We start from the raw sequence: 25331 nt of genomic DNA on the forward strand, positions 1-25331 counted from the left end.
AGAATGTACATCATTGATTAGGAAGTTTTTTGTGGTTTTGAGAGTTGGTGTAAGAATTCGAGCTAACAAAATGAACAACAATCAATTATGGTAGAAGCCTTGGCTAAAGGTGAGCATTGGAAGTTTCATAACTATAGCTTCCATCAATTGTACCAATAATTAATCATTGCTTCACTCAGTCAACTCCTAAGCTTGGAGGAAGATTTAGTGAAGATAATTAACTTGAATCACAAGTCCTATCCTAACCTCAAGAGAGTCTAGATTGAGTGATACACAAGTCAATTAGCAATTCTCAATTGAAGATTAACAATTGATGTTGACTATTCAAGAATCTCCAACAACTCAACCCCTAAGCCAAGTAAGAGGAATCTACTCCATAATTAGGGTTGGCATTTCCTCAAACAATTGGTGAGCAATAGTAAGAAACATTAGCAAATTAAGAAAAAGGATTCAAAATCAAACTATTTAACTCAAGACAAGCATCAACAACCAAACAATTGAAAGAAACTCATCACTTCATTGATCAAAATCCAAATAGCAAAGTCACAAATTTAAGATCTAGAATAAATGAATCAAACGAGCATTAATTGAGAAGAAAAGAGTAGATCTACAACTTTGAATCAAAAGAACAATGAATTAGCCATGGATCTCTCCAAGAATTCTAAGAGAAATTGAGATGGAGATTGTAGAGTTCTAGAGAGAGGTTAGAGTTTATCTCTCTTCCAAAGTGTAACTAACTAGGAGAAAATATCTAGAAAATGTAAAAATGAGTGAATGAATCCTAATCCTCTATTCCTTGGGTCTTTTTAGCTCTTCCCGCCCGAAATTTGCACCAGCCAGGGCTTGTAATTGCTCCCAAATCGCTGGTCACATTTTCTTTTTAAAAACCACGTGCGGCATCTGATATACCCCATTTTTAGGGTTTATCCGGTATTGATTTCAAGGGTTTTATCAATGATTCTACACACTTTTCATATGAAAATATATGACTTTGTGTTCCATTCCCAATTTTGCCTCATGGATGAAAACATGCTTCTTTTGCACTAAATTAAATATATTTCTAATCCTCATCCATGCCATTCGATGCTGTGACCTGTGTGTTAAGTGGTTTCAGAGTTTATAGGGCAAGGATGACTTGGAGAAGAGAATGGAAGCATGTACAAAGGAAAGGAGCATAGGAAATTAAGCTTTGGAAACTTCGGCACCGACGCGTGCACGCACATGGCGCGTCCGCACAATTCTATGCCATTAAAGCCAAAGCTAGGAGCCAAGCTACGAGCCGGTGCGTGTAGCGGCTAAGTCATGAGCCTCATGGATGCGTCCGCACAGATTGCGCCTACGCATGGATTGCAGTTTCCCAGGGGCGCGTGCGCGTGCTGCGCGTACGCGCCGGTGGTAACACATGATTTTTTTAAGAGAGCACATGACCAGAGCGTGGAGACAGTTAGAGACCCTATTTTGGGGAAGTGCATTGGTGGGAAAAGCTTAAAGAGGCAAAGGATTGAAGGGTTAAGGGACTTTTAGCTCATTTTGCATGTTCTTAGATATTTTCTTAGAGTTGATTACATTTTAGGGGTAGAGAGAGAGACTCCAACCTCTCTCTAGGGTTTCATTCTCCACATTCTCCACTACAATTCTCCTTTGATTTCTCTTGGTGAGATCCATTATAATACACTTTTATTTTTATGCAATTAGTAGATCTACTCTTCTCATATTCTCAATTAGTGTTCTTTGATCCTCTCACTTTGGATCTACCTTTTGCCTTTGTTACTTGGATTTGGAACTAGTGAATTGAGGTACTTTCATATCCATTACTTGTAATTGTTCAATTCTAGATAATTGTGTGATTTAGGTCTCTTCATTTCAATTCTTCATCCTAATTTCTTAATGCCTCTTATGAATGCCCATCATATGTTTGATAAAATGCCAACACTAGTTATGGAGTAAAAGTTTCTCACTTGGCTTAGGGTTTGGACCATTATGAAAAGTTGAATAGTGGATGTCTATTGTTGATTAAGAATTAAGGATTGCTAATTAGCTTGGAATGCACTAAAGCTAGATTCTCTTAGGGTGAAGCTAGGACTTGTGGTTCAAGCTAGTCACTTTCACTTGACTCTCCTCTATACTTGGAGGTTGACTAAGTGGAGCAAGACTTAATTGTCATCATCATTGAAGGAAACTATAGTGATAGAATTTCTAGTGCTAACCCTAGGCCAAGTCTTTTAATATTGATTACTTGTCACCTAACCTTTGTTAATTTGAATTAGTGCATCGACCTTTAACCATTACAATAAAAGCCTCCTAATCAATAACATGTATTCTCTAGCAATTCCAAGGGAAGACGACTCGGGAGATTGATACTCTCGATTGTAAATTGTAGAATTGTTTGATGCAAGGTTTGAGTGTCGAGTAGACTATACTCATGATTGTACTCATTATTGAATTCTATATCGACATAAAAACTTTGTTTATCAGCATCGGCGCGTACGCGTATAGTACGCGTACGCGTCCCTGGAGCATCGCAATCCATGCGCAGGCGTCAAGCGTGCATGCGCATCCCTGAGGATTTGGCTTAGCCGTGTAAACACGCCGGCTGAGGCATTTGGCTTCTTCGCGTATGCGCCGCGGCTCAAACTCCAAAGCTCCATTTTTTTCATGCTTCTTCCCTTTATGCATGCTTCCTTCCCTCCTTCTAGGCCATCCTTGTCCTGTAAGTTCTGAAATCACTTAACAAACGGATCACGGCATCGAGTGGTAATAGAGGGGGTTAAAATGTGTCTAAATTAGTGTAAAAGAAGCATGTTTCCATCTCTAAAGCAAAGTTGGGAAAGGAACACAAAATCATACATTTTTATGTGAATAAGTGTGGAAGATCATTAATAAATCCCCAAAAAAACATGCAAGATAAACCCTAAAAATGGGGTTTATCAACCTCCACACACTTAAACTATAGCATGTCCTCATGCTAAAGGAAAGTAAAGACCAAAGGGTTACAAGAGAATGAGATTCATGAAATGCAATCTACTTATACGAATGCAACTAAGATGAGTGCTATTATCTTCTTGGTTATAAGCAAATCAATCTCCCAATAACATCCATGAGTACATAGGGCAAAAGTGCTAAGGTGCTATATGAACTCTATCAATTCAAGTAACCAATTGGAGTGTGTGTGACTTGCATGAAGAACGCTCGTGAGATCCGGGAACAAGAAGTTGAGCTTTGAACCCTCACCGAAAGTGTATGCACTCTATTCGCTCGGTGTATAGGGTTAATCACTCAATTCTCCTCTACTTCATGCTTTCCAAAATTTGTTCCTCATCTAACAATCAACAATCATTCAATGCATGCATACAAATATCATGAGGTCTTTCTCGAAGGATGTAATGGGGCTAGGGTCAAGGTATGGTCATATATGGTCAAGTGAGCTTGAAATTTAAATATTTGATGGGCTTAAACTTTCCCACCTAACTTATGACAACCTATACAATTAAGTGCTAACCTAACTACCCATTCTTCACTTTTTCACACACTCATGCAATTTCTTTTTACTTTGCAACACTTATGTATTGATTCTTGTTGAGCTTCACTTTGGGGCATTTTGTCCCCTTTTTATCACTTTTCTTTTTCGTTCTTCTCTTTTTTTTCTATTATTTTTCTTTTCTTTTCTTTTCTTTTTCTTTTTCTCATTTATTATACTTTTTTTCTTTTTTTTTCTCATTTTTCTTTCTTTCAACCTATATACAAGAACATCAATGCATGAGGTCTAGACACTTGCTCAATACATGAGTATGCACCCAATTCCCAAATATAGAAATACAAAACATCCTTTTATCTCAACCAGTGATCCCAATCCTCCCCAAACTTGAATAATAAACATTCTCACTAGCCTAACCTAATCAAAGATCCAAACAAGGGGCATTTATTGTTTTTCGCTTTAGGCTTGTAATGTGCTAAAATAAAGAATCAATTGGGTTAAGCGTAGGCTCAAAATTGGTTGACAATGGAAGGTAAAGGGTAGGCCCTTTGGGTAAGTGGGCTAATGAAGTAATGGCCTCAATCATACAAATGCATGAATACAAGGAATAATTGGACATATAGAATTAGGCAAATCAAGGATCACAATCATAGACAGAGAACAATTGCACACAAGAAGGAGAATACGTGGCTATAGGATGTAGCCACACAATTAGGCTCAAAACTCGCTTGCTTGTGTCCTCAACTCAAAATCCATGTTCCAAATTACATTCTTCAAGTAAGTTTCAGCATCAAAATTTCTCAAAATGGTAGGTTGCCCAAAAATTCTAGTTCCTAGGAAAATAGATCATTTCGCTAACCAAGTAGACCTAACAAGAAGTAACTATCATGCAAATGATGTCAAAAAAAAAAAAACAAAACCTAATCATGCAAACTATCCTAATTAGCAAAAGAGAGTCAAAGTTTATTCAGGTGTTACCTATGGAGATCGGTCGGAATGGGTGATTGGCTCCGGCATGGCCATCATCTTTTTCATCATTGGTGTCTTCAGTTGAGGTCGTGGTAGATGTGAAGACATCCGGTTCCTCCATAGGTGGAGTGACAACACTTAAAAGCTTCTTCACATAAGCATATCGGCGTTGGTTTCGCCGTTCATAACGATTTAACTTCTTGTGGAGATCCTCAATGCGTAGGTGGTTTAATCTTGGTGGTGCGGATGAATCAGTGGAGATTCCTGCGGGGATGGTTAGGTCGAGGTTACCGGTGTCCGCCGGGGGCTTGACATATTTTCCTGTTGGAACAAAATTTCCATCAACCGGGACCATGGCCCTTCAGTCCTTAGTCTCACGTGAGATACCGGTTGCCGCAACTAACTCGGTCACCAAAGCGGGAAAGCGTAAGTTGCCCTTGGCATGGATGCGCCCCATGGCTTGACGGATGAGAGATGGGATATTAACCAACTTTTCGGTGAGAATGCACCAAATCAATAAGGCTAGCTCAGCAGTGATAGATGACCTGTGTGTGCTAGGAAGCACATAACGGGCTAAGATTTGAGCCCATGCCTGAGCTTCCACAGTGAGATATCGTGCATCAATACCCTTGGGCTGGGGTCTCATACTCCCTCAGATCCAAATTGCATCCAAGGAGGCAATGACCTGGATAATGGCATTCCAATCGAAGACAAACTCAAAGTCATCACGCTGGCGCAAGAGTTGTTGATAACCATCCATATCCTTCGGTACCAGTGGGACGTTAAGCACTTACCGAATAGTCTCCTCGGACACCGGTACTTGCTTTCGGCGCATATACACCGACTGAAGGGAGGGAAGGTGGAAGTTAATGTAAAACTCCACTACCCAAGACAAGTTGGCCTCCTATGGCTTTCTCATGAGGAACCCCTACTGCCGCCACTCGATGTGGGGTATCACGAACGGAACGACATGAGCTGGAGGTGCAAGAAGAGGCTGCACATGATAGTTCCTTTCAATCATCATGGGATATACGAGCTCACAGTACTGATTGGGGAACTTGGTTGGGTCCCTCAGAGGGTTGTCCTTCTCTGATGCATCAATGTTAGTGATGCTTCGTGATTTCTTGAGGAGGGGCTTAGCTCTGTTGATGGACCCGTGAGGTGCCTTCGTAGGGGTCGTTCTCTTTGGTGCCTTTCTTTTATCCTTCTTGATGACCATCCTATAAAAGTTGGAAAGAAAGAGACATTAAACCCAAAGAAGCACACATAAATGGTGGCCATGCAAGTGAAGAGGGGGGCCATAAAAGAATGAGTGTCTTAGGTTCATGACAGCTGCAACATGTAACTAAAACAATAATGGGCACAATGGCTAGACACTAGCATGGGATGCAAGAGTGATATAAGCATGCAAATGAGAGGCATGAGAGGCATATACTCAGACATCTCTAACAAGGAGTAAGTCATAAGGGTTGAGCATGTGAACATGAGACATCAAGAGTAACAAGCTCAATGCACATGGAAGTAAACAAGTTAGTGAGAAAGAACACTACGGGGAAAGCATTAAGTCAAATTTGAAAGAGGGGATCATATGAGAAAGGTTGAAGGTGTTCTACTAGCATAAGGTTGGCGCAGTGGTTGCGTAACTCTCGGGGGAGTTGTACCGAGATTGCGAGTGAGGTGATCGACGCGTCAATTCACGAAGTAGCGGAAGGACACGTTCACGCCAGGTGCACGCACGCGTGAGAAAGGTTAGGCGCTAGGCATGATATTGGCCCGAAGTTTGCCTAACTCTCGGGAAAAGTGTATTGAGGATGCAGGCAGCACCATCGAAGTGTGCGCGCCTGGTGCGTGCACGCGTGGATTGCGTAGGTAGAGTCAGGTACGCGTACGCGCTAGGTGCGCGCACGCATGGAGGGTTTAGGCGCGGGGCTTAGCAGTGGCCTAATGCTCGCATAACTCTCTGGAATCGTGGATCCAGATTGGCGAATACCATCAACGTGGACGCGTCTAGCACGCGCACGCGTGGATCCCCCCCTTTTTTGAATGGTCATGAAGAGAAGCATTTCTATCATAAATTCAGTGGGCAAGCAAGCCAAAGGGGTATTGGTTGCTTATGCACTAATTTTTATTCACTATTTACTTTTGTGTGAAAGTTTTATATTGTTAGTGAATCAAATACTTTTATTTTTGTGCAAAATTTGATTTTTAGAAATATTAATGACACTCATATCGCACATAAGACAAATATTTGTAGCCTTAATCTTATAATCAATTAGTTGAGTTTTTCTTTTTATTACCATTTTCTATTACATTTTTCTTAGGTGGTATTTTAAACTTATATGTTTAGATATTAGTTATGCATTATACAAAAACACCCAAAACTTAATGCAATACCTAAAAAATGGGGTGTTTTCTACCACACAATCAATCCACCTACTCAAAATCAATGCAAATTTCCATGAACAACTAATTTAAAGCAACCAAAATCAAATTCCATCCAAACAATTCTATAGCTAAGTAACCACAAATCAATAAAGAGTTGAAGAATTATATACAAGAGAGATAAAAAGGTATATCTCACCATGGTGGGGTGTCTCCCACCTAGCACTTTTATTTAACGTCTTTAAGTTCGACGATCACTTGCTCAATTCTCTCTATCATGGGGTGCATCTTCCAAAAAGAATATCTCAAGTTCCTTGTTGTGGTTCATTTGTTCACCATGATACAACTTTTGGCGGTGCCCATTGACCTTGATGATGTCGGAGCTTGAAGGATGGCGCAAATGATAGACTCCGTAGGGTTCCGCTTTCTCTACTCGATAAGGTCCTTCCCATCTTGACCTTAGTTTTCCGGGCAACAATCTAAGTCTTGAATTATAGAGAAAGACTAGTTCGCTAGCTCTAAATTCCTTTCTTCTTATGTTCTTGTCAGGCATGGCTTTCATCCTTTCCTTGTAAAGTCTAGAGCTCTCATAGGCTTCTAATCTCAAACATTCCAATTCTGCCAATTATAGCTTTCTCTCAATTCTGGCCCCTCTTAAGCTTGGATTGCATTCCTTGACGGCCCAATATGCTTGATGCACCACTATTTCATAGTACATATTGTGCTTAATTGAGTGGATTTTATCCACTAATCTCACTCTTATTCATTGAATTCGCATGTTTTACATTTTGCTTCCTGATTTTGTGCTATGACTGAAAACATGTTTCTTTGGTCTTAATTTAGCTATGTTTAATACTCTCTTATTACCATTCGATGCCTTGATATGGGTGTTAAGTGTTTTTAGAGATTACAGGGCAGTAATGGCTTAGAGGATGGAAAGGAAGCATGCAAAAGTGGAAGGAATACAAGAAATTGAAGGAACTGTAAAGCTGTCAGCCTTAATCTCTTCACACTCAATCTATCATAACTTGAGCTACAGAGGTCCAAATTAGGTGGCTTCAGTTGTGTTGGAAAGCTAACATCTAGGGCTTCACATGGATATATAATTTATCATAGTTGATCTAGTGCTTAAGGATGCACACGTGCAAAGCACGTGCACGCGCACATTGGCCAAAAGTCCATCGACGCGCACGCGCACCTAGCGCGTACGCGCGACATGCATGATGTACTGTCACTACAGAAATCGCTGGGGGTGATTTCTAGGCTGCTTTTGACCTAGTTTTCGGCCCAAAAAAATACAGATTAGAGGCTACAGAGTGGGGGAACCAATCCATTCAACACACAACTTCTCAATACACATAATTTTAGATTTGAGATGTAGCTTTAGAGAGAGAGGCTCTCTCCTCTCTCTTAGGTTTTTAGGATTTAGGAATTCTTTAGGATTTAGGATTATCTCTTCTCAAATTCCAAGTTTAATGTTCTTTGACTTAATTCTCTTCTACTCTTATTGATTCTAATACTTTGATCTATACATTCCTTTTGTGATTGGATTTTCTATTTAATATAACTTGAGGTATTTCATATTCTAGATTGCTCTCTTTTAATCTATCTTGCTGGTATTTGAAATTGATTATTTGGATGTTATTATCTCCTATTGCTCTTCTATTATTTTGTGTTATGCCTCCCAAGTGTTTGACAAAATGCTTGGAAGGATGTTAGAGTAGGATTCTATGTTCTTGACGTGGTTGAGTAATTGGTAATAGTTGAGTTATCAAACTCCTTTGTTGATTGGTAATTGAAAGTTGCTAATTGATTTGGATTCCACTAAAGCTAGTCTTTCCTTAGGAGTTGACTAGGACTTGAGGAATCAAATTGATTAGTGCACTTGACTTTCCTTCATTCGTTCATGGTTAACTAAGTGGGAGCAATGAACAATTCTCATAACAATTGATAAGGATAACTACGATAGGATTTCCAGTTCTCATACCTTGCCAAGAGCTTTTACAGTCATTTGATTTTCATTACCATTTACTATTCTTGCTTCTTATCTTAAAAAACCCCAAAAAGATACATTTCCATAACCAATTATAAGCACACCTCCCTGCAATTCCTTGAGAGACGACCCAAGGTTTAAATACTTCAGTTATTATTTATTAGAGGTTTGTTACTTGTGACAAACAATCTTTAGTACGAAAGGATTCTTGTTGGTTCAGAAACTATACTTGCAACGAATTTTTATTTGTTGGTTCAAAAACTATTATTTTTGGCGCCGTTGCCGGGGAGTTGCAATAGTGTGCTAATTTATTGGTTGGAATTTATTTCTTTGCATTTTACTTTCTTCTATTTTACTACCATGAGCTGTATGTTTCTTTCATTGAATGACGCGTTCACTACCTGATCCGAGCTTACCCGTATTTGATCCTAAAATTGAAAGAACTATTTCACGTATAAGGCAAGCTCGGCATCGATTAGTCTTGTCTGAGGACGAATTTGAAACGTCATTTAAGGAAGAAACTAGCTCCCTTTCTACTAATTTGGTTGATTTGAGCACAGAGAACATGGTAGCCCCCAGGAGGATTACTGTCCAGGAAGCAGGAGCTCCGGACTTTACACTGCCACCTTTCCAAGCACGTCATTTAAATCTGGGTGCAGATATTAAACTGAAGACTGCACTAATCAATCTACTGCCGAAGTTTCATGGCTTATCTGCTCAAGAGCCTCTCAAGCACCTCAGAGATTTTCAGACAACCTATTCTACTATCAGGTGCAATGGTGCAACTGAGACTTCTATTCTACTAGCAGCCTTCCCGTTTTCTCTTGAGGGAAAGGCGAGGGAGTGGTACTACACTCAACCTGAAGCAGTTGTCACTAACTGGGACACGCTTAGGAGAGAATTCTTGGAAAAATACTTTCCAGCTAAAGTTACTGATAGACTGAGAAAAGAAATTTCAATGATTATTCAAGGCGAATTTGAGACTCTTTACGAGTATTGGGAGCATTTCAATAATCTCCTAGACGCATGCCCCCACCACATGATTGACAAGTTGGTACTAATCAGCTACTTCAGATAGGGCATAAAGCCTCAGGACAAAACTACATTAGATGGTGGAAGAAATGGTTTTCTAAAAAAGTACAAGACCACAGAAGAAACGTGGCAACTGATCGCCGACCTGGCTGAGTCCGCTCGGAATCACAAGCAGAGAAACAACCATCCCAAGGCTTTGGCAGAGGTCTCCTCTAGCAGTGAGACTACCGCTCTCATACAGAGTCTATGTGATATGACCAAATTACTAAAGCAGATACACCTGAATCAACAATAACCTCAGCCTCCCCCATCACAACAGAGTCATCAACTGGTTCCTCAGAAAGTATGTAGAATATGTGCTGATTATAGTCATTACACTTATGAGTGTCCACAGCTCCAACATGAGGACAACACCTTGGCAGCTACTCACAATTTCTATGATCGCCCAAATCAAGGATACTATCAACAAGGCAGGAACTACAACCAAGGGGGAAACTACAATCAAAGTTGGCAGGACAACTCCAACCAGAGTTGGAAAGATAATTCCAACCAGGGATGGAGGGACAACTACAATAGATGAGGCAGAGACAACAATGGAAATCATAGGTGGAATAACAACAACAATAGACAGCAGAACCAAAACCAGCCTTACAGAGTGCCTAACCAAAGGCAATCCCAAGCGCCTTAAAACAACCAATAGCAGACCCCTCAGATTACTTACCCCACTTCCTCTTCTATTGACGAGTTGCTACACTATTGATCAAAGACAGAAGACCATGGAGAACAACCTTACGTCTACCTTAAACGGTTTAAATTCTACTTTACAAGCTCTGGTCTCATAGAATGGATCACTGAACAACTTCAATAACCAGCCTTCAAGCTCCAGTGGAATTCCTTCTCAATTTTTACCCAACCCCAAGGGAGGCATCAATGCCATCACCTTGAGGTCCGGAACCACACTACAAGAAAGGAAGTATGAGGAGCCAAAACCACAAGAACACGCCTCAGTTGAGAACATGGTTGAAGTGGAGGATATTGCAGAGGAAGATAAAGTACAAGACATTGTTGAAGAAGAAGCAACTCAACCAGAGAATGACACACCAAAGGAAGCTCAAGCTCCCAGAGACACCATCCCTATCCCATTTCCACACCTTGCACGGAAGCCTAGAAAGCAGATGGAACTTGACCCAAAAATGGTAGAAATCTTCAAAAAGGTTGAGGTAACTGTTTTGATAAACCACTATTTTATGGTTTATATTGTGTTTAATTGAGTGATTTTTATCAAATTCTTGCCCACTTATTCATATGATTAGCATGATATTACAATTCCTTCCCAAAGTTGTTCTATGGTTGAAAACTTGCTTCCTAGAGATCCTTTTATTGTATATTTTAATTCTCCTTTATACCATTCGATGCTGTGATCCGTGTGTTAAGTGTTTCAGTCTTCATAGGGCAGGAATGGCTTAGAGAATGGAGAGAAAGCTTGCAAAAACGGAAGGAACACAAGAAACTAAGGACATGACCAGCGAACACCGACGCACACGTATGGCTCACGCGACCGCGCGAAATGGAGAAAATCGCAGTGATGCGTTCGCGTGCCTGACGCTAACGCGTGGATTGGAGTTTGCACGAATGACACGAACGCATGGACGACGCGTACGCGTGGCAAGAAAAAATGCTGAATGACGCGCACGCGTGGATCATGTGTACGCGTGACATGTGTGATCTGCAAAATTAACAAAACACGTTGGGAGCGATTTTGGGCCGCGTTTTGACCCAGTTTTCGGCCTAGAAACACAGAATAAAGCCAATGAACATGCAGAGACTTAGGGAATAATTAGCATAGGCTCATAATTCATAATTTTAGGTTTTTTAGATGTAGTTTTTCGAGAGAGAGGTTCTCTCCTCTCTCTTAGGTTTTAGGATTTAGGATTTCTTTTAGGATTAGGATTTCTACTTCTCAATTTCCAGGTTCAATGTTCCTTTTATTTATTTTCCCAATTTAATTTATGAACTTTTCCATGTTACATTTGATATCTTTATTAATTCAAATTGAGGCATTTCAGATATATGATTTTTATTTAGCTTTTTACACTCTTAGCTTTGGTTGAGTAATTAGAGACTCTTGAGTTATCAAACTCAGCTGATGATTGAAAATTAGAATTCTTTGCTGATTGATTTGGATTCTCCTAACACTAGTCTTTTCTTAGGAATTGACTAGGACTTGAGGAATCAAATTGTTTTATCCACTTAACATACCTTCATAGTTAGAAGTTGACCAAGTGCGAGCAAAAGCCAATTCTCATCACAATTGATAAGGATAACTATGATAGGACTTCCAGTTCTCATACCTTGCGAAGAGCTTTATTAGTTATTAATTTAATTTCTTGCAATTTACTTTTCTTGTTCAACCTATTTAAAAACCCCAAAAAAGATACTTTTTCCATAACCAATAATAAAACACACCTCCCTACAATTCCTTGAGAAGACGACCCGAGGTTTGAATACTTCGGTTATTTATTTTTATTGGGTTTGCTTAAGTGACAAACAAAATTTTGTACGAACGGATTCTCTGTTGGTTTAGAAACTATACTTACAACGCAATTATATTTTTAAATTTCTTTACGATAGAAAATCCGATCGTCAAAATGGCGTCGTTGCCAGGGCATTGCAAACGTATGCCTTATTATTGGTTATTGTAAATATTTTCTTTTACTTGTTTATTTGTTTTTATTTTTGTTTTTTTTAGCTACTATAAGTTCTCACCCCCGTCGCTTTGAGTTTGGTTCTAATATTGTTGAAAGGAATGGAAGCTATAACAGGAATATGCATCAAGGTCAAAACAATCAGAGATGGACAGAGCCACGAGGATTTGATCAACCCTTTCGGCAACAACACCTTCCAAGATACCATGGACAACGACCATTCTACAATGCATGCCAAGACAATAGTTATGGTGGAACTCTTCGTGACAACCAACTTCCACCAAATTACTATGGTCAAGAGCCATTCCAAGGAGCGTACCAAGATGATGAATATGGTGGACCCCCTTGTAATTACCAACAAGCCCCACCATATCCTTATGAATCACCTCCCCAACACACCTTTGAACCACCATACTCACAAGCCCCCTACTACTAAACACCATCACATGATTCTAACCCTTATCTACCATATCAATCACCCTATGAGCCATATGAGCCATACATAGACCCATCCCAATTCCAACCCAGTTACTCCCAAGGACCACCACCTCCATATACACCACATCCATATCCATCAATCCAAGAGCCTTATGATCCTACTTATGATATCCAAGCAGAACAATAGTCAAGGGATTGTCTCAACGAAACAATGGATCAATTTTAAGCAACCCTGCGTCAGTTGGACGAGCGGTAAATCGAATAGCACCCGAAGCTTTCATGGCTAAAGAATCTCAACTTGAGAACAAGGAATTGAAGTGTGTAGTGCAACAAGTGGAAAAAATGGAGAGTGATGAACCACCACATTCTTATGATGAACCACCCTCTTATCATGAACGTTTCCTCCCAAATAATGAGCCCTTACATCTACCTCAACCTTCGATGCATGACACTATTGGTGTTCTTTTTCAAGGGCAAAGAGAGATGAAATGGGGAGTACTAGAATTTTTGACTGCCTTGACCAAGGTAGTAAACTGATTAGCTTCCCAACATTTGAACACTCAAAGTACTCCCATGGCTTCATGTGGAGAATCAAAAGAAAGGCGTAGCATGAAGGAGACACTAGAAACTCTGGTGGACAATGAGGAACATGGCTTTGTATTGGAACAAGTAGAGGAAGCCATAATAGTTGCAGAGGAAGAAGTGGTTGAAGATTTAGGAGATGCTGAACCTCTATGGGAATCTAGAATTGTGGAGCACCCCTCCAATAAGATTGAAATTGATGTCAAGAACGCCAGTGCACAACCTCCAAGGCATATTCCTTATGAAGACTTGGATAGGATAGATCAAGAAGTAAGTTCCCTTGGTAATGAGAATCATGCATCAAGTCCTCCCAGTAATAAAACTACATCCGCAATTGTACTTCTTGAATATGAAGACTCTTCTCTGATTGAGTTTGAGAATGATGTGGAAGCGGAAATCCTTAGAAAAAGGCAGACAGAAGTTGAGTACGCTTTGTCAAGAACGTTGGAAACTTCTCCACCTAGGTTGTCATCTACTCCTTCACTTGAGTGGGTAAAACTTATCTCTGTTCATCTTCCTATATCACTTGAGTACGGTATTCTTGAAACGGACGGCCAACTCAGGAAGCTTTGTGGCATAAAGCGTAAGAGGAGACTGTTTAGTAGTTGGAGTTGCAAATCAAGGCTCATCAAGGTTGATATTTCAAGAGTCAGATGTAAGGACTCAACTGGTGATAATTTGGTTAGATCTAAAAGAAGAGTTTGGTACTCCATAAAGAATTCAAAGTGCTTGCCACCCGGATGAAACCATGATGATCAACTTGAAGACGGGTGTAAAATCAAGATTTGGGATACCGGCAAACAAGAAGATCAACTTTGGGAGGTCAAAACTTGTGAAGAACTCCATCAAGGCTTGGAAAATTTACATGGAATAAACAGAGCTTATTGGAAGTCCAAGCATTGGTGGCAGTTTCAGGATGAGTTCAAGAACAAGCCACCATGACAAGGAGCTCACTAAATGTCCAACCTAAGGACTTTAACTAAAAGTGCTAGGTGGGAGACAACCCACCATGGTATGATCGTTCCTTTTTCAATTATAATTTTATTTAGTTTTGTTTGTTTTTGAGTTTTATTTTATTTCATTGAACCTGGAATTATTCATAACATCCACATTAGCACTGCATTTTACATCCTGCATAAAAAAAGGGGGGAAGCACGTGACCGCGTCCGCGTCATAGGTGCGTTCTGAAGAAAAAAGAATTGAACAGAAAGTCACGCAAAAGTGTGGCTGGAGGCGTGACTCAGGCATAAACATACCCACGCGACCACGTCACTCACGCAGCCACGTCAATTGGAAAATAAGCCTCCCACGCGTCCGCGTCACGCACGCGAACATGTGCCCCTAAAAATTGACGTAAAAGATGTGCATGGCAGAGAGTTATGATGGAGTGGGGCTGGAACCATGCTAGAAGCAAAAGCCCTATCATGCGAATGCGTCCCCCACGCATCCGCGTCACTTTTAAAAGTGAGGCCATCCACGCGATGCGCGTCACCCACGCGCACACGTCACCCTGAATTTTGGCAATATGCGTTTGAGATAGAGAGTTGCACGAACGCGAGGCTGCTCTCACGCCGCTAGCACAAATCAAGTCACGCGTCTGCGTGACCGACATGTCCTTGTCACTTGAAAATATCGCAAGACCCACGCGTCCACGTCACCTGCGCCGCACAGTTTATCCAGATCAGCGCCAGAATTCCTATCTTTTCTTCCCTAATCCTAATTCTTTCTCCTGCCTTCTTATTTCTTTCTTCCTCCTTTCTTACTTTCTTCGTTGTCATCTCTTTAACTTCTCATCCTTCTTCACTTCCATTCTATTTTACTTAATTTATTTGCATACTTTCATTCATTGCATTTTAATTTTGTGTATTTTTCCATTGGTGTTAAATTTTTTTATTCAATTGTTACATCTTTTCTTACATTACTCTGGTGCTTCATGACTTGTTTTATTCTGATTGGGTAATATTATTTATTTGTCAATGCCAAATATAATACTGGTATTCCTTTTGCATTGATATGCACTTATACTATCTTGCATTACCCACACTCTCTTCCTCATTGTTGCAATTCTTGCACTATTGATATGCCGTATGCTTCTACTATTTTCTCACTGCATATTGTAGCTACCATGTAATTGAGACCCTTATTATTTGGCATTACCCACTCATATTTTATTTGTTTTCTATCATTATTTTTGGGTTCTTGTTCTTCATTTTCTCTTCTTTCAGGCTGGCCACCGAAGAAAGAAAAAGAGGAAAAACTTCTATGTGGGGCAACAGACAAGTCCATCTGCACAATCTCTGGAGAAAAGCGCCAGTTGGAACCGCCCGTCCACCTGCACATCTCAGCATGCACTGAGGATGGTGAAATCTCTAAGTATGGGGAGGTCGATACCAATCTCCATGGGTTAGTTATTTCTTCCCAACACCAATGTCTAGTTTTCTTTGTTAGTTCATTGTTGCATTGCATAATAGATTGCATGTGTAGTTAATTGTTTGCATTTAAGTACTACATGGTAGAAAAATAATAAGTTTATTTTTGAGACCCTATTTTTGAAAAATTTAACTAATTTAAAATCAAAATTTTTGTGTTAAACTTGTCGGAAGTTGTATTTGGAACATGGTTTTTTGAGCCAAAGAACACACAACCCGTGAGATTTTGAGCTTATTTGTATGGTTACATTATTTAACCATAATATTTCATTCTTGTGTGTTTTTCTTCTCTATGATTGCAATCTATATTTTGTTCTAGTCTATATGTCCATTGCTTAGTATATTTACATACTTGCATATGATTGAGGCCTTATTTGATTATTAACTCACTTATCCCAAATAAGCCTACCCTTTTATGTCACCCTTGTTAGCCTCCTTGAGCTTTTTAATCCCCTTCTGTTCTATAACCACGTCCTAGCCTTAAGCAGAAAAACAATTAAAAACCCCAAATTGAATCTTTGGTTAGCTTAAGATAGAGATTGTGCATCAACTAAGTGTGGGGAAACTGTAGGAACATAGGTTAATAAGGGAATGTATCATGTTTCTAATTTATTTGAATATTGGAAATTTGGGAACCTACTCATGAAAAACCCAAATAATTAAATAATGGAATCCATGTGCATTGATAAGTTATGTTTATTTCTCTAAACAAAAAAAATCCAAAAATATTCAATAAATAAGTAAATAAATAAGGGGACAAAAATACCCCAATGTTAAGCTTTAATAGAAAGATCAATGCACATGTGATAAAGAAATATCAAAATTTTGGTACATGAGTATGTGATACAAAAGTGGAAATTATGGGTAGCTATATGTGATTTTTAGAATTACATAGAATGTGTGAGTGTTAGGCAAGAGCTTAGGTTAGTCAAAGATTCATATTATAGCTCACTTGGCCATACATATATCATCACCTTTACCTTAGCCCCATTACAACCCTGAAAAGACTTCATGATGTTTGCATTGGTATACTAAATATTTGTTGATTGGTTAGATAAAGAACAAAGTTTAAAAAGCATGATTAGAGAAGAGTAGAATGATTGACCCTAGACACTTGAAAGTTAGAGTGATATACACTACCAGTAAGGGTTCAGTGCTTGATTCTATGTTCCCTGCTTTCATGAGCTATCTTCTTATAAGTTTACTTGCTTTTTATTGTACGATTTGAAATAGTGGAATTTGGTTTGTATTTGTCTTGGAGAACTTGTTTGTTTTTAACCAAGTAGATAGAAACATCTTAGCATGTAGTTGCATTCACATTCATAGGTTGCATTGCATGAGTCTTGCTTTTCCCTAGTCATTTGTTTTATCTCCTTAAGCTAAGCATGAGGGCATGCTAATGTTTAAGTGTGGGAGGTTGATAAACCACTATTTTATGGTTTATATTGTGTTTAATTGAGTGGTTTTTATCAAATTCTTACACCCACTTATTCATATGATTAGCATGATATTACAATTCCTTCCCAAAGTTGTTCTATGGTTGAAAACTTGCTTCCTAGAGATCCTTTTATTGTATATTTTAATTCTCCTTTATACCATTCGATGTCGTGATCCGTGTGTTAAGTGTTCCAGGCTTCATAGGGCAGTAATGGCTTAGAGAATGGAGAGGAAGCTTGCAAAAATGGAAGGAAAACAAGAAACTAAGGAGATTACTAGCGAACACCGACGCGGACGCATGGCTCACGCGACCACGCGAAATGGAGAACACGTGATTAGAGTCTGCAAAAATGACGCGAACGCGTGGATTGGAGCCTGCATGAATGACGCGAACGCGTAGACGCCAATTTTGTCAGCCAGTTTGATGATTACGTCTGTGGGTGTTAGCTCATTGATTTGAAGCTTTCTCATGAGGGACAGAGGCATTAAGTTGATGCTTGCTCCTAGGTCACAGAGCCCCTTATCAATCATTGTCTCTCCTATAGCACAGGGAATGTGGAAACTCCCTTGATCCTTCTTCTTTATAGGTGGTTATGTTTGAATGAGGGTACTGCACTCCCTGTTCATCTTTATTGTTTGTCCACCTTTCAATGAACTCTTTTTGGCCAGAAGCTCCTTTATGTATTTGATGTAGGACATCATATGCTGGAAAGCCTTAATAAATGGTATATTTACATCAAGAGATGCAAACATGTCAAGGAACCTTGAATACATTCTCCCTGCTACACCACCCTTTAACCTTTGGGGAAAGGGTGCATATGGGTTCAGGATCTCCCTTTTCTTTAGCTCTTCCCTGAGTGTAGGTTGGGGTGCATAGTTTCTTTCTTTATGATTTTTCTTTGGACTGTCTTGGAGGTGTTCTGTTTGTGTGTCTACTTCCTCCACACTCCTCTCATCACTTGTGGTGATCATCTTGCATTCTTCCCACCTGACCTTCCTTGTTTTTCCTCTTGGATTCTTTTCTATTTCACTGGGAAATCCATCAGTGTGTTTGGGAAACTGTTGAGATAAATACCCTACTTGGGATTCCAGTCTCTTGATGGTTTCCCCTTAGTTCTTGATATTAGCTCGCACTTCATCCTTAAACACCTTGTTGTCTTGGAATTCTTTACATATGTCTTCAAGTAGAGCCTCAATCTTGGAAAGTCTATCTTCGGTTAGTAATGGTGGGTTGAGATTAGGTGGTTGAGAAGGGTGGTTAGGTGGGTGTTGATAGGATCTCTGTAAGGTATGTTGCTGAGTTGCATTATTGTTGAGATTCTGGTTGTGGCGTCTCTGGTCTTGTCCTTGGTCTTGCTGATTTTCCCACCCAAAGTTAGGGTGATTTCTCCATCCAGTATTGTAAGTTTTGGAGTATGGATCATGGATTTGTCTGGGTGAGTTCCCAACATAATTGGCTTGTTCCCAGTCACCTTCTTCTCCTATATTCACTTCTTCTTGAGTTGGTGATGAAGTGATGACTGCTGCAACTTGGTTTTCTTCCACCTTCTTGGTGAGATCTGCTAGCTGCTTGGTGATCATCTTATTTTGAGCCAGCAATGCATCCATGTGGTTCAGCTCCATTACTCCTCGAGTTTTGCTTCTTTTCGAAGAATAGAAGTAGTCATTCTCAGCTACCGTTTCAATGACATCTATAGCTTCTTCAATGGTTTTCTTCTTGTTTAGAGAGCCTCATGATGAATGGTCTACAGCCTTCTTTGACTCATAAGAAAGACCTTCATAGAAAATGTGAAGTTAAACCCATTCATTGAACATGTCCGGTGGGTATCTTCTTGTTAAGTCCTTGAACCTCTCTCATGCCTCATAGAGAGTCTCACCATCTTTTTGCATGAAAGTTTGCACCTCAGCTCTCAGCCTGTTAATTCTCTGAGGATGGTAGAATCTTACCAAAAACTTGTTCACCACGTCTTCCCAATTCGTTAAGCTCTCCTTCGGAAAGGATTCAAGCCACTTAGATGCTTTGTCCCTGAGTGAAAAAGGGAACAAAAGCAACCTATAGACATCCGGATGGACTCCATTAGACTTCACAGTGTCACATATTCTCGGAAGGTGGTTAGATGTTGATTGGGGTCTTCTTGGGCACTTCCTCCAAACGAGCAGTTGTTCTGAACAAGGGTGATGAGCTGGGGTTTTAATTCAAAGTTGTTGGCATGTATGGTGGGCTTTTGGATGCTACTTCCACAGTTTCCTGGATTTGGATTGATGTAAGAGCCTAGAACTCTCCTCTCTTGCCCAGCATGATTTGCAGGACCTTCTCTGGCATGGTTGTGAGCTTCTCCTTCATGGTTGTTTTCCAAATTCTCCTCCATGTTTGTTTCAAAGTACTCTTCCTCTTCCTCAGCACCAACAACTTTTTTCCCTCTTGCTTCCCTCCTTGATCTATGGATGGTCCTCTCAGGTTCTGAATCAAAGGAAGTTAAAGCTCTGCCTCTTCTCCCTGTCATACAACTAACAAAGCATACAGCAAGAGATAAAATGAAGTGATTATTCTTGTTAGAGTGATTGTTAGTGTGAGTGGTGCAAATTATCAAACAGTTAGTGGGTTAGTGAGCAGAATTGTAAATAACAATCAAGGAAAAAAAAGAATAACAAGGGGTGAGGGGATGAGGAAGAACTTAAAGAAACTTAAGGTAAATGACTAGAGAAAATAAACAAACAAAAGAAAAATGGTCAATCTAGTGAACTTCCAACTTAATCATTGTTGATACAAAATCAATCCCCGACAAGGGCGCCATAAACTTGATGCACGAAAACTTGTCTCTCAAAAAATTTCCCTTCGGCAAGTATACCGAATTGTCGTCAAGTAAAAACTCACAATAGAGTGAGTTCGAATCCCACAGGGATTGATTGGTCAAGCAATTTTAGTCAGAAGAATATGCTAGTTGAGCTAAACAGAGTGTAATTGATGTTACAGAAAATTAAATAGTGGGAAAGTAAATTGCAAGAAATAAAGTGTGGAATCTTAAATGGGGAAAAGGGGAGATGAACATGGAAATAAATGGCAGAAAGTAAAGAGAATGGGTAAGATCAGAAATGGGGAATTCATTAGGCTCAGGAGATGTTGTATTCTCCGGATCAAATTTATTTTCATCTCTTCCTCAATCAAAGCATCTATTGATCTCCTTGGCAATCTTAAGTGATTGGATTCTAATTCCTTGGCAACATCAATTGAAGTGTGGTCACTAATTATACCACATGTATTTCCAAATCAAAGTGTTGGGAGGATTACATGTCACTATATCCGCCCAGACCCCAATTTGGTCCAACATAAGAAAGCATTTCTAGCATGATCTCCTCATCCCTTTTCCAAGGCTCAAAGGAGATCCAATTATGGAGAGTTTCTTTTCCAAGACAACTAACTAATTGAATTAAGATCGAAAGCTTTCTAGTTAATCAAAAGAGAAGAAAGAAGAAGAAGAATGAAAACTATAATTGATCCATCAAATTACAACAGAGCTCCCTAACCCAATGAAAAGGGATTTAGTTGTTCGTAGCTCTGAAAATGGGAAATGGCAGAAAAGAATACATGCTTAGCTAGAAAATGCAGAAAAGTAGATATACAGAGGGTAGTTCTCCAAAGTGCCCAACTTCTCTATAGTTCAAAACTACTCCTATATATACTACTCTTCTTGATCTTCTAATGAGTTCTTCGAGTCTTAGATGTGGGCCTTAGATCTTGAGTTGAAGCAGTTATAATCTTTAGTGGGCTCAGCTTGCAGAAAAGTGTGAGTTAGGCATGGGCGTTAGTGATGTTAACGTTAAGTGAGAATATGGGTTCGAGAACATTAGTGGAAATCACCTTTTTCACTAACGTTCTAACCTCATATAGTCCATGTTAACTTCAACGTTAGTAGCACTAATGTGACCACTAATGTTGCCTTATGATCCTCACCTTTTCCAATGACGTTGCCTTGTGCCCCTCTTTCCCAGTACAACTAACGTGACTCTTAACGTGGGCATGCCTATCTTCGAGAACATTAGTGACACTTACCTTTGTCACTAATGCTCCAAATGCCCCTCCTTCCCCTGTTAGAGTTCACGTTAACTAGGTTAACGTGGCCACTAACGTGGTAGTGAATGCCATCTCCATCGTTAGTGACAAAGGTGAGTGTCACTAACGTTGGCTCATCAATCTTAGCTCCATGTTAACTTTCACGTTAGTGGTCTTAACGTGACCACTAACGTGGGCAATGCTAGCTTGATCCAACGTTAGTGACAAAGGTGAGTGTCACTAACGTTGGCATTATCCTCCCTTCCACGTTAGAGTTCACGTTAACTAAGTTAACGTGACTCTTAACGTGGCCAATTGCCACTTTGTAGGGTTAGTGGTGTTCACGTTTACCACTAACACTGGAGCTCCTTTTATCTCCATGTTAATTACCACGTTAATGTAGTTAACGTGGCAATTAACGTGGGTTTATGATGGCTTCGCAGGCGTTATTATCGACCACCTTTCTTATTAACGTTGCAAGCTCATTTTCATTCCACGTTAGTGGTCACGTTAATTAGATTAACGTGGCTACTAACGTGGTTCTTCCTTGCTTCATTTGTCCTGAAATCAAGCAAATAAAGTGCATCAAAGCTCTAGCCCAAGTCAGGAGACTATGCATCATCAATTTGTGATTCAATCCTTGCAAAATCCTCATAAAATCATGTAAAATTCACAATAGTTGCTTGAATCATGGTGTAATTGTATTTTCATCCAAAACTTGCCTTATTCACTAAGAAAATGCATGAAACTACCCTAAAATAGTAAAGAAAAGGTCAGTGAAACTGGCCTAGATGCCCTGGCATCAATGACCCAGGAAGACCGTCATCCATCTTGCTCGGAAGACCATTCCTGAAGACCTCAAAGTTCAAGCTGGATGCATTCTCAGGAACTTATTCCTTTGAGATAGATAGCTGAGCAGTGAGCTTCAATCTGAATGAAGCTATAAAACACCCTCCAGAAGATAATTCCATCTTCTAGTGTGATATCATTGATGAGACTGTAGCTGCAGTTTACCTGGAAGAAGTGGAAGAGAGGCACATGGAGCAAGGTCCAAGTGTGGGAAAACCATCTGAACACAATGAAGACGTCCCGCCATCTTCACTAGCTCCAGAGGATCAAGTGCCTAGCCATGAGCAGACATTGGAGTTAAAGCCCCTTCCACCCCACCTCAAGTATGCTTACCTTGAAGATAATCAGAAGCTTCCAGTTATCATTGCAAGGGATCTCACTTCCCAATAAGAGGAGCAACTGCTTAGTGTGCTAAGAAGACACAAGAAAGCAATTGGGTGGAGTTTGACGGATATAGTAGGCATCAGCCCTCAAGTTTGTGAGCACAGAATATTTTTAGAAGAGGGAGCAAGGCCTGTCTGTCAACCCCAAAGAAGACTAAATCCCACCATCTTAGAGGTTGTCAAGAAGGAAGTGACCAGACTACTGGAGGCAGACATCATCTACCCCATTTCAGATAGCGAATGGGTCAGCCCAGTAAAAGTGGTGCCCAAGAAGTCTGGAGTCACTATAGTAAAGAATGAGCAAGGAGAGCTCATAGCAACTAGAGTACAGAATTCCTGGAGAGTGTACATTGACTACAGGCGCCTCAACAAAGCCACTTGTAAGGATCACTACCCCCTGCCCTTTATCGATCAGATGCTTGATCGCCTGTCAGGTAAATCACACTACTATTTTCTAGATGGTTACACTGGCTATTTTCATATTCATATAGCTCCTGAATATTAGGAGAAAACTACTTTTACATGTCCCTTTGGAATGTATGCGTATAAGAGGATGCCTTTTGGCTTATGTAATGCACTGGCAACGTTCCAAAGATGCATGATGAAAATTTTCTCGAATCTCCTTGAGGATTGTATGGAAGTTTTCATGGATGACTTTAGTGTGTATGGTGATTCTTTTAGCCTTTGCTTGGATAGTTTAGCTAGAGTATTAGACAGATGTGTTAGTTCAAACCTTGTTTTGAATTTTGAAAAGTGTTATTTTATGGACCAACAAGGTATTGTTCTAGGACACATTGTCTATAATACTGGTATTTCTGTCGACCCAGCAAAGGTAGATGTCATTTCTAGTTTACCTTACCCCTCCTCTGTGAGGGAAGTCCGTTCATTCCTTGGCCATGCAGGTTTTTACTGGAGATTCATCAAGGACTTCAGTAAGGTAGCTTTACCTTTATCTAGACTGCTGCAGAAGGATGTTGAGTTCGAGCTTAGTGAGGACTGCATAGAAGCATTTGATAAGCTGAAGATCGCCTTGACTCAAGCTCTAATTGTGAGAGGACCAGATTGGAGCCAGCCCTTTGAGATTATGTGTGATGCCTCCAACCATGCTATAGGAGCAGCGCTGGCCCAGTGCACAGGTAATGATCCTTTTGTAATTGCATATGCTTCAAAGACATTAGATGCTGCTCAGTCCAATTACACTACCACTGAAAAAAAGCCTCTAGCCATTGTTTTTGCTCTGGATTAATTCCGAGCCTACTTACTTGGTACTAACGTGGTAGTGTACTCAGACCATGTAGCTCTAAAATATTTATTAGATAAAAAAAGTCCAAACCAAGGCTAATCCATTAGATACTGCTGCTGCAAGAATCTGATTTAGAAATTAAGGATAGGAGTGGTTCTCAGAATTTAGTGGCAGACCACTTGAGTCGCCTTGAGCACATCAAGCATGAATTCACTCCTATCAATGATACTTTTCCATTTGATAGCTTGCATGCAGTATCTGAAGTAGTTCCTTGGTATGCACCTGTAGCTAATTATCTAGTTAGTCATACCTTCCCTCCCAATTTTACTAAGCATCAGAGGCACAAGCTGGAAAGCGAGTCCAAATTATATATTTGGGATGACCCATATTTGTGGAGGTATGGTGCTGATCAGATAATTAGAAGGCGTGTGCCTCAATCAGAATTCCGATCCATTTTAGAGGCCTACCGCTCCTCTGAGAGTGGTGGACATTTTGGCCCTCAAAGAACAGCTAGAAAAATTTTGGACTGTGGATTCTGGTGGCCTACTCTTTTTAAAAATTTTGCTACCTTCTGTAAATCTTGTTCCCCATGTCAGAGGTTTGGTAATATATCCAAGAGGGATAAGATGCCCTAATAAATTATGCTGTTTTGTGAGATTTTATGTTTGGGACATTGACTTTATGGGTCCATTTCCAAACTCCAGTGGTTATCTTTATATATTGTTAGCTATAGATTATGTTTCTAAATAGGTTGAAGCCATTCCTACCCATACTGATGATGCTTACACTGTTGTCTCCTTTGTTAGAAACCATATCATCTGTCGCTTTGGATCACCACGAGTAATCGTAAGTGATCAAGGCACTCACTTTTGTAATAGGATATTAGCAGAACTACTGAAGAAGCATGGGATTGTCCACAAGGTAGCAACTGCCTACCACCCGCAGACTAACGAACAAGCAGAGGTGTCTAACAGAGAGATCAAGTGTATCCTGGAAAAGATAGTCAAGCCTCATAGGAAGGACTGGAGCACCAGGCTACAAGATGCGCTTTGGGCATATCGGACAGCATACAAGACACCAATCGGGATGAGCTCCTTCAGCCTAGTATACGAAAAGGCTTGCCACCTCCCTGTGGAGGTGGAACACAAGGCATTCTGCACAGTGAGAGAAATCAACATGGGATTTGAGAAGGCTGGAGCTAAAAGAAAAATGCAACTACAAGAATTAGAGAACCTTCGCCTAGAAGTATAAGATAACTCCAGGCTATACAAAGAAAAGATTAAGGCTGTGCATGATAAGCACATTAAAAGGAGAGAGTTCAGACCTAGGGAATTAGTTCTTCTTTACAACTCAAGGCTGAGGC

General features: G+C 40.0%; 1 non-coding gene across 1 annotated transcript; it reads left to right on the forward strand.

The window, feature by feature from the left end:
* Positions 1–19257: 19257 nt before the first annotated feature.
* LOC127742727 (small nucleolar RNA R71) lies at positions 19258–19359 on the forward strand. Its single transcript, XR_008004104.1, has one exon. It is a non-coding gene; the product is annotated as a small nucleolar RNA R71 (small nucleolar RNA).
* The last annotated feature ends 5972 nt before the right edge of the window (positions 19360–25331 follow it).

Source organism: Arachis duranensis, chromosome 1 (assembly GCF_000817695.3).
Source record: "Arachis duranensis cultivar V14167 chromosome 1, aradu.V14167.gnm2.J7QH, whole genome shotgun sequence".
NCBI classification, from domain to species: domain Eukaryota; kingdom Viridiplantae; phylum Streptophyta; class Magnoliopsida; order Fabales; family Fabaceae; genus Arachis; species Arachis duranensis.